Source organism: Capricornis sumatraensis, chromosome 5 (genome assembly GCF_032405125.1).
Source record: "Capricornis sumatraensis isolate serow.1 chromosome 5, serow.2, whole genome shotgun sequence".
In the NCBI taxonomy this organism is placed as follows: Eukaryota; Metazoa; Chordata; class Mammalia; order Artiodactyla; family Bovidae; genus Capricornis; species Capricornis sumatraensis.
In genome coordinates this window covers 70900237-70913577 of record NC_091073.1, presented here as the reverse complement: position 1 = coordinate 70913577, position 13341 = coordinate 70900237, and positions in this window count along the sequence as shown.

Sequence of the window (13341 nt, the reverse complement as noted above, 5' to 3'; positions counted from 1 at the left end):
ATGCCTAATTGAACTGGCTTTCTGCATCACTAATGGGTCACATCTGCAGTTTGAAAGACCAGACTTAAACCCTTCCATTTTCCCTTGCAGGAAAAAATAACCTAGAATATTGAAATAACAGCCTGGAAGAGTAAAGAAAAATGTGTTCAAATTCCAGTGTGAAGGATTTGTACCAGAAATTAAAAAAAAAAAGAAAGCCTTTTGTATGGTTTCAGTTGTTGGACTTGCCTTCCCTATAAATTCTGCTCATTTTCGGGCAGACTAAGGCATAGACCTGTGCAGAAGTCCAGATGGTAAATTAATGAATGAGGTATCCAGGCCCTTTCTTGTTGTTGTTCAGTCGCTAAGACATGTCTGACTCTGTGATTCCAAGGACCGAAGCATGCCAGGCTTCCCTGTCCTTCAGTATCTCCCAGAGTTTGCTCAGATTCATGTCCATTGAGCTGGTGATGCTACCTAACCATCTTATCCTCTGCCACCCTCTTCTGCTTTTGCCTTCAACCTTTCCCAGCATCAGGGTCTTTTCCAATGAGTTGGCTCTTCACATCTGGTGGCTATAGTATTGGAGCTTCAGCTTCAGCATCATTCCTTCCAATGAATATTCAAGGTCCTTTCTAACCCCACTCAAATATCCTGGATATATTAATACTACTGAGCAGGTATTCTCAGTTTAGCTGGGTTTGGGAAGTGGTCATTGCCATTTGGGTGTGGGGAGAAGGCCCTGTTAGAATCACCCAGGGTCTTTATCTAAGGTACATGCCTCCCAGCTCTTTTGATATGCACCCTGCCCTTTTAAGGCCAAAATTCCAGCTGACAGTATGCCCTACTGAGGCTGTGGGAAAGGTAGGGAAAGCAAAAGTGAGAACCACTGATCTCTTCAGCAATGGTTCCCCACCTTTTAGGTTTCACAGGTGAATAAAAATTCAAAATGAGTTTGGGAATTAATATCACGGTGCCAATATTTCATTGTGTCAAATAAGGAAGGAAAAAAAAATCCCAAATAAGCAAAAAACAAACAAACAAAAAAAAACCCACCAAATTCCCCAAACTACTGCTCTCTACAATTATCGTAAGATTAGGAAGCACATAATCCTAAAGGAAAGTTTTGTGAAATGAATATGTTAAGCCTTAAGAAATTTTAAATATGGTAGCAGAAAATTTCCCATCTTAACCGTTTCTAAGTGTACGGTTAGGTAATGTTAATTATGTTCGATTATTGTGTAAGCAGCCTCCAAAATTTTTCATCCTGCCAAACTAAAATTCTGTACCCCTTAACAACTCATAATATCCCCCTCTCCCTGGCCCCTGACAACCACCGTTCTGCTTTTGGTCTCTATGAATTTGACTGCTCTAGGTACCTCATGTAAGAGGAATCACACAGTATTTTTGTTTGTTTTTGTGACCGACTCCTTTCCAGTCTTCAGGTTTCATCCCTGTTGGAGCGTGTGTCACAGTTTCCTTCCTTTCTGCTGTCCCTCTGCTCCCCACTATGTGAGAATACAATGAGAAGATAGTAATTTACAAATCAGGAGGCTCTCACCTGACACCAGGTCTACTGGCAGCTCCAGAGCTGTGAGAAATAAATGTCTATTGTTCGAGTAAAAAAAAATCTGAATAATATTTTATCATATGTATATACTACATTCTTTTAATCCATTCATCCACAGATGAACACAGGTTGCTCCCACCTTTAGGCTATTTCTAGTAATGCTGCTATAAACAGGGTGAAGAAATCTGTTTGAGTCACTGCTTTCAATTCTTTTGAGTATAATCCCAGAGGTGGGATTGCTGGATCATATGGTAATTGAATGCTTAATTTTTGGAGGTACCATCATATTGTTGTAAGACATTTAGCTTTTTCTAGATAAGAAAGCAAGTGCTGCATTGAACTAATTTTTCTTAGTTTACTGTGAAGTCTTCATCACATACCTGCATCAGTCTGTAGATCAATGCCTAGAATTACTGCTTCAACAGATATAAACTTATTTCTGATGCTATCCACTCTTCAAATGAGGAAATCTGGGTTCTTTATATCTTGCCTGACAAGAAAGATAATTATTTTTCATCATAAAATATCCATTAAGTAGTTTGGAAAAGTATAAAAATCCATTAGCTTGATTACACTAAATTATGAAAAACAAGACAGTTTCTATTATTCACTTTATCAAGTCATCACTATTTTAAATTTGACTATAGGTCATTATCATTCTAATAGTGAGTATTGAAGACAACAGACATTTGCTTTTCCCCTGCATAGTGACTGAGTTTATAAAACTCCTCGAGGAGATACTCTTGCTTTCCAAAACTCATTTCTCTAAAGTTCATGTGTATCAAACTAGGTAAAATTTCTGAATGATGGGGCTTAAAAAATTTTTATTTTCAAATTATTCTTTTTCAGTTCTTTGTGAGCTCCAGAAGAAACTCTGTTACTACTGAAAGTCATTAGTTATTATCAAATAACTTTAATTCAGTAGGAAAAAAAATCCTAATAAAAGAAAAGAAAATCCTGCTGTATTAAAATGAAATCTTAATTGTAGCTGCCATATTGGCCTTAACGGTCTTGACAGTATTTTTCACATCACCCAGTCATTGGAGAGGGGCAGGCATGAAGAAACAGAGCAAAATTTATTAGTAGTATGACGTGTCTTAAAAGACCTTACTCCTTGGAAGGAAAGTTATGACCAACCTAGAGAGCATATTAAAAAGCAGAGACACTACTTTGTCAACAAAGGTCCGTCTAGTCAAGGCTATGGTTTTTCCAGTGGTCATGTAAGGATGTGAGAGTTGGACTACAAAGAAAGCTGAGCGCTGAAGAATTGATGCTTTTGAACTGTGGTGTTGGAGAAGGCTCTTGAGAGTCCCTTGGACTGCAATGAGATCCAACCAGTCCATCCTAAAGGAGATCAGTCTGGAAGGACTGATGTTGAAGTTGAAACTCCAATCCTTTGGCCACCTCATGCGAAGAGCTGACTCATTTGAAAAGACCCTGATGCTGGGAAAGATTGAAGGCAGGAGGAGAAGGCGACGACAGAGGATGAGATGCTTGGATGGCATTACCAACTCAATGGACATGGGTTTGGGTGAACTCCAAGAGATGGTGATGGACAGGGAGGCCTGGAGTGCTACGGTTCATGGGGTTGCGAAGAGGCGGTCACGACTGAGCGACTGAACTGAACTGAACTGATGATGTGTGTTAAAAGACATACTAGAGAAACTCTGTAGATATACATCTGAATGTTAATAGAAATGTTGCATTTTACTGAAGAAATTCCAGATCTCTCATAATTCCTCCCTGGAATGCCAATGAATCATAATTTCAATATGTTACAAATTCTAAAAAGTAACAAATTGTCATTTCCAAACCTGTGAATCTGCTCTTTGCGCAAGTCATGTCTGAAGTTCCTCCTATTTAAATATCGTTTTTGTTTTTGCTTGGCTTACAAAGAACTCAATTCTGGAAATGTTTTTTATCTCTTTCTTACTTCTGACACTCAAAACTGAATCAGAGATCCCTCATGAAGTGTTTGTGTGTGTATGTGTGTGTGTGTGTTTTCTTTTTGCCCTTTCTCTGCTAAATCTGTGTGCTTTTAGTGTAGCACATTTTATTTTCCCATCTGTATGATTTGCTTGAAGCTTGGTATTTTTATGCCATAAAAGAAAATGTTCTAAATGTATGGAAAAAATACACTTCATTGTAAAATCTGATGAAGTTCTTCCACACTGTTTCAGACAGTTGTAAGAGTGTTTTTAGGCATTAATCTTCTAGAGTTTATTATTTGTTCACAATCTGCCCATGGAATGAAAACAAATCTCCACCCAGTCATTTCATTAGCCCTGTAAGACTCTTCCTTTCCCACTGTTTCTGATGCCGGTCAGCCTCTTACTAATTTTTTTTTCTGGTGGTAAAATATACATAACAAAAATTTTAATCGTTAAAATAATTTTATTTTAAGTATCATTGATTTACAATGTTGTTAATTTCCGCTATACAGCAAACAGCAAAGTGATTCAGTTACACATACGTATATTCTTTTTCATACTTTTTTTCATTACTATTTAAGGATAATGATTATAGTTCTCTGTGCTATACAGTAGGACCTTGTTTATTCAAAGCATCTTTAAGTGTACAGCTCAGTGGCAGTTGAGTGTATTCACATGATTGTGCAGCCCTCATCATTTTGTACTTGAGTTACTGCAACAGCCTTCAAAACCCAGTTTTGCTTCTAATTTTGCCCGCAGTAAGGAAACATAGAAGTCGTAACTCTGTTGACTTATTTTCACCATGTGCATCCGGAGAAAAAAAGTGAAATGTAAGGGGCATTCTTTGCCATTTCTTCCGTGCTTTAGGCTACATAGCTGATGAAGATCAAAGGCAGATAAAGTTCCAGGGGCGAAAAAGGGCATGTACTTGCTGCACTTGTGCTTCCCTGGCGCAGATTATTCCTTGCTCCCGATATCACAGCCGAAGCGATTGCTTTGTGTACCTTGGAAACGTAAATGCTCTTAAACTGATTTGGCACTAAAGGGTCTGGTCACCAGAAGCACCGAAAGGCTTTTAGAAGTAAAATTTGTAGCTTAATAGAGCGCAGAAATGATTATTTCTCAAAACAAAATGCAAAATTCTTAGACGGCTGAACTTTGTACACACGCGCGCGCGCGCGCGCACACACACACACACACACACACACAACGTAAAGGAGCCTGACCCGCCTTGGCCCCGCCCACGACCGCTGACGTCACCTGGTCAGTCTCCTGGTCGACGCCGAGTCCTGAGCCGTCTAGGAGGGTAAGAGCATCGAAAACGAAAACGAGGAACCGGTTGACGCCAACTGTTTCAGGTTTGGAGCCTTTAGCAGTGCAGTTTTGGATCACTAGATGTCAGTGTGGGCTTTTCCGACCGCCTCTGCAGGAGATGCACCAGATCCTGGGTCCTTACCCAAGTCCTGGCAAACACAGGGCTATTTTCAGAACTGTAATTTCACCAAATATATTATATACTTACATATTTTGACTTTTCAGAGCCCTTGTAAAACACAGAAACCCTGAACCAAAGGCTGTTCTTTTTAATGCTATGACCTAATCTCAGTGCTTGCATTTGGAAGACACGCTGTTTTGAGGCAGGTGATGGGAAGTCCCAGCTGTGTTCCACTTAGGGTCTTTCAAAAGCAGCGTGCGATCTCAGATACTTGTAATACCTAGCTTCAGGAAATCAAGCATCTTATGCTCCCATGACTCACGAATAGGGCAGGAAGCCAAGAAAAAATATGTATGACTAGCTACATAAGAATTTCATTGGCCATGGTTATTAGATTTTTTTTTTTTAATGCAGTTTGTCATCAGGGAGCTTCTGAAGTCTTAAAGAACAACCAGTATATTCGTTTCCTATGGCTGCTGTTGGAGAAGGAAATGGCAACCCACTCCAGTATTCTTGCCTAGAGAATTCCATGGACAGAGGACCCTGGCAAAAAGTCCGACACAGCTGACTAACACACTTGGCTGCTGTAACAAATTACCACAAACAATTGCCTAAAAACAATACAAATTTACTATCTTGCAGTATTAGAGGTCAGAAATCTGAAATGGGTTGCACTGACTAAAACCGAGATGTTGGTGGGACTGTGTTCCTCTTGAAGGATCTCGAGAGAATCCATTTCCTTGCCTTTTCCAGCTTTGAGAAGCTACCAGCATTCCTTGGCTTGTAGCCCCCTGTCTTTAGCAATGGCCCACTGAGTTCTTCTTGCACTGTATCACTCTCTTGCATGTATCATTTTGAAAGGTCAAAATGTGTAAGTATATATTTGGTGAAATTACAGTTCTGAAAATAGCCCTGTGTTTGCCAGGACTTGGGGAAGGACCCAGGATGCTGTCTGGTATATCTCCTGGAGAGCAGAGAGGGTGGTGGTCGGGAAAATCCACACTGATATCTAGTGCCTCTCCTCTCCTCCTCCCTGTTTCATCTATAAGGAACCTTGAAATTATTATTTTTAAAAATTTATTTATTTTAATTGAAGGCTAATTACAATATTGTAGTGTTTTTTGCCATACATTGACATGAATCAGCCATAGGTGTACATGTGTTCCCCATCCTGAAACCCCCTCCCACCTTCCTCCCCATCCCATCCCTCTGGGTCATCCCAGTGCACCAACCTTGAGCCCCCTGTCTCATGCATTGAACCTGGACTGGCAATCTGTTTCACATATGATAATATACATGTTTCAATACTCTTCTCTCAGATCATCCCTCCCTCGCCTTCTCCCACAGAGTCCAAAAATCTCTTCTTTACATCTGTGTCTCTTTTTCTGTCTCGTATATAGGGTCATTGTTACGATCTTTCTAAATTCCATATATATGCATCAGTATACTGTACTGGTGTTTTTCTTTCTGGCTTACTTCACTCTGTATAATAGGCTCCAGTTTCATCCACCTCATTAGAACTGATTCAAATGTATTCTTTTTAATGGCTGAGTAATACTCCATTGTGTACATGTATCACAGCTTTCTTATCCTTTTGTCTGCTGATGGACATCTAGATTGCTTCCATGTCCTGGTTATTATAAACAGTGCTGTGATGAACATTGGGGTACACGTGTCTCTTTCAATTCTGGGAACCTTGAAATTAAATTGGGCCCATTCAGATCATACAATCTCCCTATCTCAAGACCCTTCATTTATTTATACCTGCGAAGTCCCTCTTGCCATGTAAAGTAATATATTCACAAGTACCATAGATAAAGGCATAGACCTCGTTAGGTGGGCATTTCCCTGCCTATCACAGTCATTATTTTAAGTACAACAATATAAGATGCAATTTTTAGATACATATTTTTTATTTGCTGATGTATCTGTCTATGCCGGGTCTTACTTGAGGCACAATGATCTTTGATCTTTGTTGTGGCATGCAGGATCTTTATTAGTTGCAGCCTGTAAGATCTTTAGTTGTGGCATGCAAACTGTTAGTTGTGGCATGTGGGGTCTAGTTCCTTGACCAGGGCTTGAATTGGCCTATTAAAAAGTTCATCACCTCAAAAACTGTATCTTAGTCACTGAGATTTTCCTGGTGGTCCAGTGGCAAAGATGCAATTTTTGAGGTGATGAACTTTTTAATAGCCTAATTCACTGTGATAGAAAACTGCTGTCCATAGTAGACTGTGTGGGAAAATAACAAGGCCTAAATTTCCTTTATTCATGGAATGTTAACAAGGAGGAAAAATAAATTTGCCACACCCAGCATTAATATTTGGTCGTCCTCCAACCTGACTGCACAGAGCATTAGCTCTCCTTGCCCTTGGGGTTCCGCATATTCAGAATGTCTATCCCAGGAATAGCACTGAGCTGGAGAGTGGGAGATGTGGTTCTTGCACTGAGAAGCATTGTACTAAATGAAATTCAGGGCTTTGAGAAAGCTGTTTGTATCCCTGTGCAAATTCAGTATAGGATTGGATGCCTAAAGCCAACAAAACTTAACTCCATGGCTTGCTACAACCTAAAGGCTGGTTTTGTTCTGCCTTGTAGAGCTGAATGTATTTCCCTAATTCTCAAAATTGATCTTTCCTATCTAGTGCTCCCCGGGACCCAAAAGCTTACCTGTTATCCTTGACTGTCCTTTCTCAGCAATGTACAACACCTGATGGGCCTCCAAGACCTATGGTGGCTACTCTTTTAATAGCTTTTGAATCCACTGTACATCAGTCTCCTGACTTGTCTTCCTTTTCCACTGTGCTTTCCTCTCTATCAAGAAACTCTCCAAAATACTGCTTGAGTTATCCTTCTAAAATGTGTATACAATCATGCTACTTACCTGTTTATGAAAGTGGTTGTCTTTTGTCTTCTGGATTGATTCCAACCTCTTAGCCCAGCATACCAAGCCAGTTAAACTTTGCCTCAACCTACTTTTCCAGCCTAGTCGCTTGCCTCATCGCCTCCCACTCTTTGTTTCAGCTCTAATGAACTGTTTGCTGTTCTTCAGATGCTCAGAGCTCTCCCTTGCTTCATGCTCCCTCAGCCTGGAATGCCTGTGGCTGCTTAAGCCAACTCTCAATATTCAGTTCAGTATCACTTCTGGGAATTCATCTGTCCTTCACCCAACCCCTGTCCCTGCACTCGGCTCCCGCATGCATTTATCACACTGCACTCTAATCATCTCATGATTTATACCTATGTCCCCTAACTCTAGGCTGTAAGTTTTTCCAAGGTAGGGGCCCTGTTTAACTTTGCATCTCCACTGGTAAACACAGGGCCTGGCAATTACAAATGCTCAGTCACCTTTTGCTTAAAGAATGAAGACATCTCCAGCACAGGTCCCAAGGTATTTTGCAGTTTCCATGAATCAAGGACAACCTAGTTCAGGGCTATGTTTCAAAACCTACCTGGTTTAGACCTGAATCCTGAGAGTGCAGCCAGAGCCCAGCTAGTTTCTGGGAAACAGAGGGTGGGGCAAGTTGAACAGTAGCTCTTATTACTCTGTTTTCTCTCTGGTTGCCAAGGATAGATCACCCAGCAATTATGAGTTTACCACTTCCAACCTGCCCTAACCTGGCGGCATACGTCAATCAACAGTGACCCAAAGGGAACTGGCCACCCGAGATATGGACTTCCCTGGCTGAAAAGCATAGAAGATGGCAAATGGGACACATGCAAACTTAATGCGGCGATGACAGCCTGGTAAATCAGGAGAGATTCAGGACAGGTATTGTCACAGCTGCCCGTCGTGATCCACGGTGGATGCTAATGTCTCTCGTGTGCAGAGTGTCTCAGAAGCAGGCACTGTAGGGAGTTAAAAATAAAACAGAGTTCTGTATTTGGGAAGCTTATGCAATCTAGGCTTAAAATAAGGGGCTTGCTTTCATCGGGGCTTTTGGCTACTTTTTGGGCTAGGGGAGGAGATGGTTAGGGAAAATGTCTTATAATACTATTTAATCATTGATGTATAACCATAGCGATTTCAGCAAGTGACAGGAAGCAGGGGGCGAGTGTATATGCACTGGATAAGAGCCCACATGCATTATGTAGCAGAGAGCTATTTTTTCTCCAAGCCAAGCTATTCTTCACTTCTGGAGGCAGGGAAACACCCCTTGGTGCTGACCTCATGACGCACCTTTCCACTGAATCTTAAGGTTTTTTTGACAGTATGCCTCTCAGAGTAGGGATTCCTTTTAAATTTAAAACAGTGTGGGGAAGCTGAGGATTTATTCATAAGGGAGGAAAATCATCATGTGTTGCAGTTGTTTTGTATGATGGATTTTAAAATAGGGCTTTTAAATATTGAGAAAAATATATTGTTTGCAATCCAAGGTGGATTGAGAAGACAGCATAATATAAATATTTACGCTCTTATTGATACTCCATATCATTTTGATAAGCAAGAATTAAGTTATTTTTATTAGTAGTTGCTGACATTGTATCTCAAGCTGTTTTGGGAAAGGAAGATGATTTCAGAATCTGTGTTTGACATAGCCTAGGGATCTGGCCACTGATTAACATGAACTGCTGTCACAACATGTTTAGTCCTGTTTAGGATGCTGAAGTCTCTTTAGTGAAAGCGTAATTTAATTATCTTATAGACTCAAGATATTTTTTTGTTTTTAAAGCTTTAGATATATTTCAAATAACTAGTCCCTTGTCTCTTAATGACAATTTCTTTTCAAATTTTATATATATATATGCATATTCATCCATGCTATGACAATTAGATTTGCCATTATGTCATATTGTCATCAAAATTAGAGTAGTGATAGATATACTTATTAGTAAATTACTACTAAACAATTATTTCCAATAAATAGTGTCAATAATGTATTCTAATTATACAAAGTGGTAAAATCAATCCCAGTCAGTACTAGTATATATTAAACTGAATAATATCATAACCTGCAAGAAGTAATGCAAATTATTACAACCTGCTAGGGACAATCACATTGAGATTAAAATGTGTGCATCTATTAACAAATTTAAAAGTATTTTCCAAGAGAGACTGAGTCTTTTGAGACTCACAACTGCTCTATGCAATGGGTATTATGATCATTTGCATTTTACAGAGGAAACAGGTTTAGCCAGTGGCTTGTCCTAAATCCCACAGCCAGAGCTAGGCAAAGCCAGGGCCTAATGCTGGCCTGAGCTTATCCACGTCATGGTGTGTGCTTAGAATCCTATCATGATGGCTCCATCTTTTGGAAGACAGGCATGATTGATTAAAGAATCAATGAAAGTAAAGGGATGGAAGAATTTAGCTTACTCATGATCCCCCAAAAAGTGTGTTAAAGACATTATCTAAATTATTGATGTCCTATGAAAAATTACTCAACAACACGAGTCCTAAATATTCCTCTCAACTGACTTCAGTTTTATTAAGATATAAGTTTCTGATTACCACTCAAGTCTTTTGTAGGATGGATTAGGATAAATTTTAATGTTAAGATGCCTCATTTATTTATGTAAAAAAGGAAACATAAGAATAGGAAAAAGGCCTATTTAAAGATAGGTAATTCTACCTATGGCTTCCCTGGTGGCTCAGCAGTAAAGAATCTGCCTGCAGTGCGGGAGATGCAAGAGATGCGGGTTCGATCTCCGGATTGGAAAGATCCCCTGGAGAAGGAAATGGCAGCCCACTCCAGTATTCTTGCCTGGAGAATCCCATGGACAGAGGAGACTGGTGGGCTATAGTCTACAGGGTTGCAAAGAGACACGGCAGAGTGCGCACACACAATTATACCTATAGTCCTATAGTTTGGTAAGGAGACCAGATAGTATATAATACCAAAAAAAAGAAAAGGCAAAATCGTAGCCTTTTAAATACTATAGTAAGAGGAAAGTGGGATGGCGGAGACTTTAGCAAACAATGTAGGGCTGGTGCTGGCTGTAGGAAAGTCTGGTTGGGAGGCTGTGGGCCTGACTGAGCAGATGAATGAGGGTGACAGGCCTTCTGCCCAGTGCAGATCTGCTGTCCTGTATGTCAAAGGTCTGACCTGTCATAACTTTAAAAGAGTGGGCAAGAGAGGAAAGAGAAGCACACAGAAAAGAATAAGTGCAAAAGGAAAAAGACGTGCTCTGACTGGAATTCAAACTAGGTAACAGCAAACTGCTCAGTCAGGTATTTTTACTAAGTTCACAACTAGTTTATCTGTTCCAGTGTGGGGTTCTGGTCACCAGTTTTGTCAGCAGAAGTACTTTAACAGTACAAACTAACTGTGAACCCCAAAAGTCTTTGAACAAATATCATTTAAACCTGTCAGGAGAAAGGAAAACAGAGCATGAGAAAGCTTCAAACAATTTTAAAGAGCTGGGGCTTTGGTCTCTTGAGTCACTGAGACATTAAAACAACAGCTCTGATTCAATACAGGAGAGTGTCCTTGAGACGCGTGCTTCTCCAGGATGTTCTGAGGGCCTGTGGCATCAACATCACTGGCCTGCTTTTTAGAAAGCACATTCTCAAGGTCCGATCCTGATCTAAGAAAGGAGAATCGTTGAAGGTGGGGCCCAGCAGTCTGTTTTAGCGAGGTCTCCAGTTGATTCTCTCATGCACTGAAGTTTGTAAAGCACTGATTTAGACCATCATTTGTCAAACCACAGATTACAACCCATGAGTGGGCTATAAAATCAATTCATCAGGCAGTAACCAGCATTTTACAAAAGTGAAATGGAACAGACCAGAAACTGGAGTGTATCCCACGTAGCATGGGTATGATCGCGTAAGGCTTTGTTCAGTTCTGTACAAGTGTACTGATTTGGATGAAGCAGCACTTTTAAATGTTGAAGAAAGAGTCGGATAGAATAAAGAAGCTACAAATTTTAAATGAAGTCAGAACTGTTTGGTTGACAATAAAACACACTGACAGCTTAATGTGGATCCCTGTTTGGAGAGAGACAGAGGAGAGAGGGAAGAGGGCCAAGGAAAAAAAAACAGAGCAGGCCAAAGTTTCATAATTCCAGGATCCTTGAGGGGAAAGAAATAAGTCCCACCCAGAGAGAAAATAGAAGGGGAATCGACCACAAGGGAGCTATCAAGGGAGATTCGTGCATGTGTGCTAAGTTTCTTCAGTAGTATCTGACTCTTTGTGACCATATGAACGGCAGCCCACCAGGCTCTTCTGTCCATGCGATTCTCCAGGCAAGAATACTGGAGTGGGTTGCCATGCCCTCCTCCAGGGGATTTTCCTGACCCAGGGATCGAACACAAGGCTCTTTTGTCTCTTGCATTGGCAGGCAGGTTCTTTACCACTAGCACCACCTGGGAAGCCCATCAAGGAGGATAAGTATGAAATAAGGTCATGTGTAACCTTCAGGAAACCATCATTTAAGCTGAAATACTCATTCACTCCTTCATTCATTCATTCATAGACCACTTATTGTACCATCACAGGTCCCAGGTACTGTGTTAGATGCTGGACAGTATTGTTTAATGACAGCAAGAAGATGAATAATAATAGCAAGATCTGTAATGTGAAGGGAGTATTGATGTGTGTTGAGTGAGAATATTCAAGTTAGCCTGTGATGATGGGGTTAAGAGTGGAGTGACAAGAGACGTCCATACAGAGAGGGTGTTTAATCAAAATGATGACCACATTTCAACATGATAGTTTATTTTGAAGTTAATTAATAGTTATTGAGATAAGTGGTTCTTAAATATTAGCATGCCTCAGAATCCCTTCAATGGCTTGTTCAAACACTTTTTGATTTAGTAGTTCTGGGGGGTGGGGGGTGGGTGAGGTCTGAAAATTGCCTTTCTGACAAACTTCCAGGTGATGCAGATACTACTGATCTGGGCACCATACTTTGAGGGTCACTGACCCAAATGACTAAATGAACAGTTGTGCTGGGTGGTATTTCTAGACACACAATATAGAGCAGAAGGAATTTAGCTGACCCATACAGACACAACATTTTTTCTTTACATTTTGATGGCTTAGAAACAATAGCTGCCACTTGAAATTTTTAACTTAATTTTTATTGAAAAGATTCAAGTTTTACAAAGATTTCAGCTTAGATGTTTGATGGCCAGACAGTTGTTCTTGTGTGGCAAAGATATGTTTGCTATGTGCTTGCCAAAATTATTTCCTTCCCTTCCTGGGCACACACACACATCCACATTTTCTGACCCCTTTGCAGGTAGGTTAGACCATGTGACTGATTTCTGCCAACATGGAGAGTGGGAAGAGGGATGCAAAACCTTTTAGTCTTGGCCAAAAGTTCTTCCTATATCTGTCCTTTTTCTTTAGGTGGCACGGGATCGAGTGAGGGGACCAGGGGTCTTGCTTAGCCACAAGATAAAAACCTGGGTCCCCGAGTCACCACTTGGAGAAGAGATACTCAGGATTGCCACTTAACTGTGAAACTATTTGGAGGGA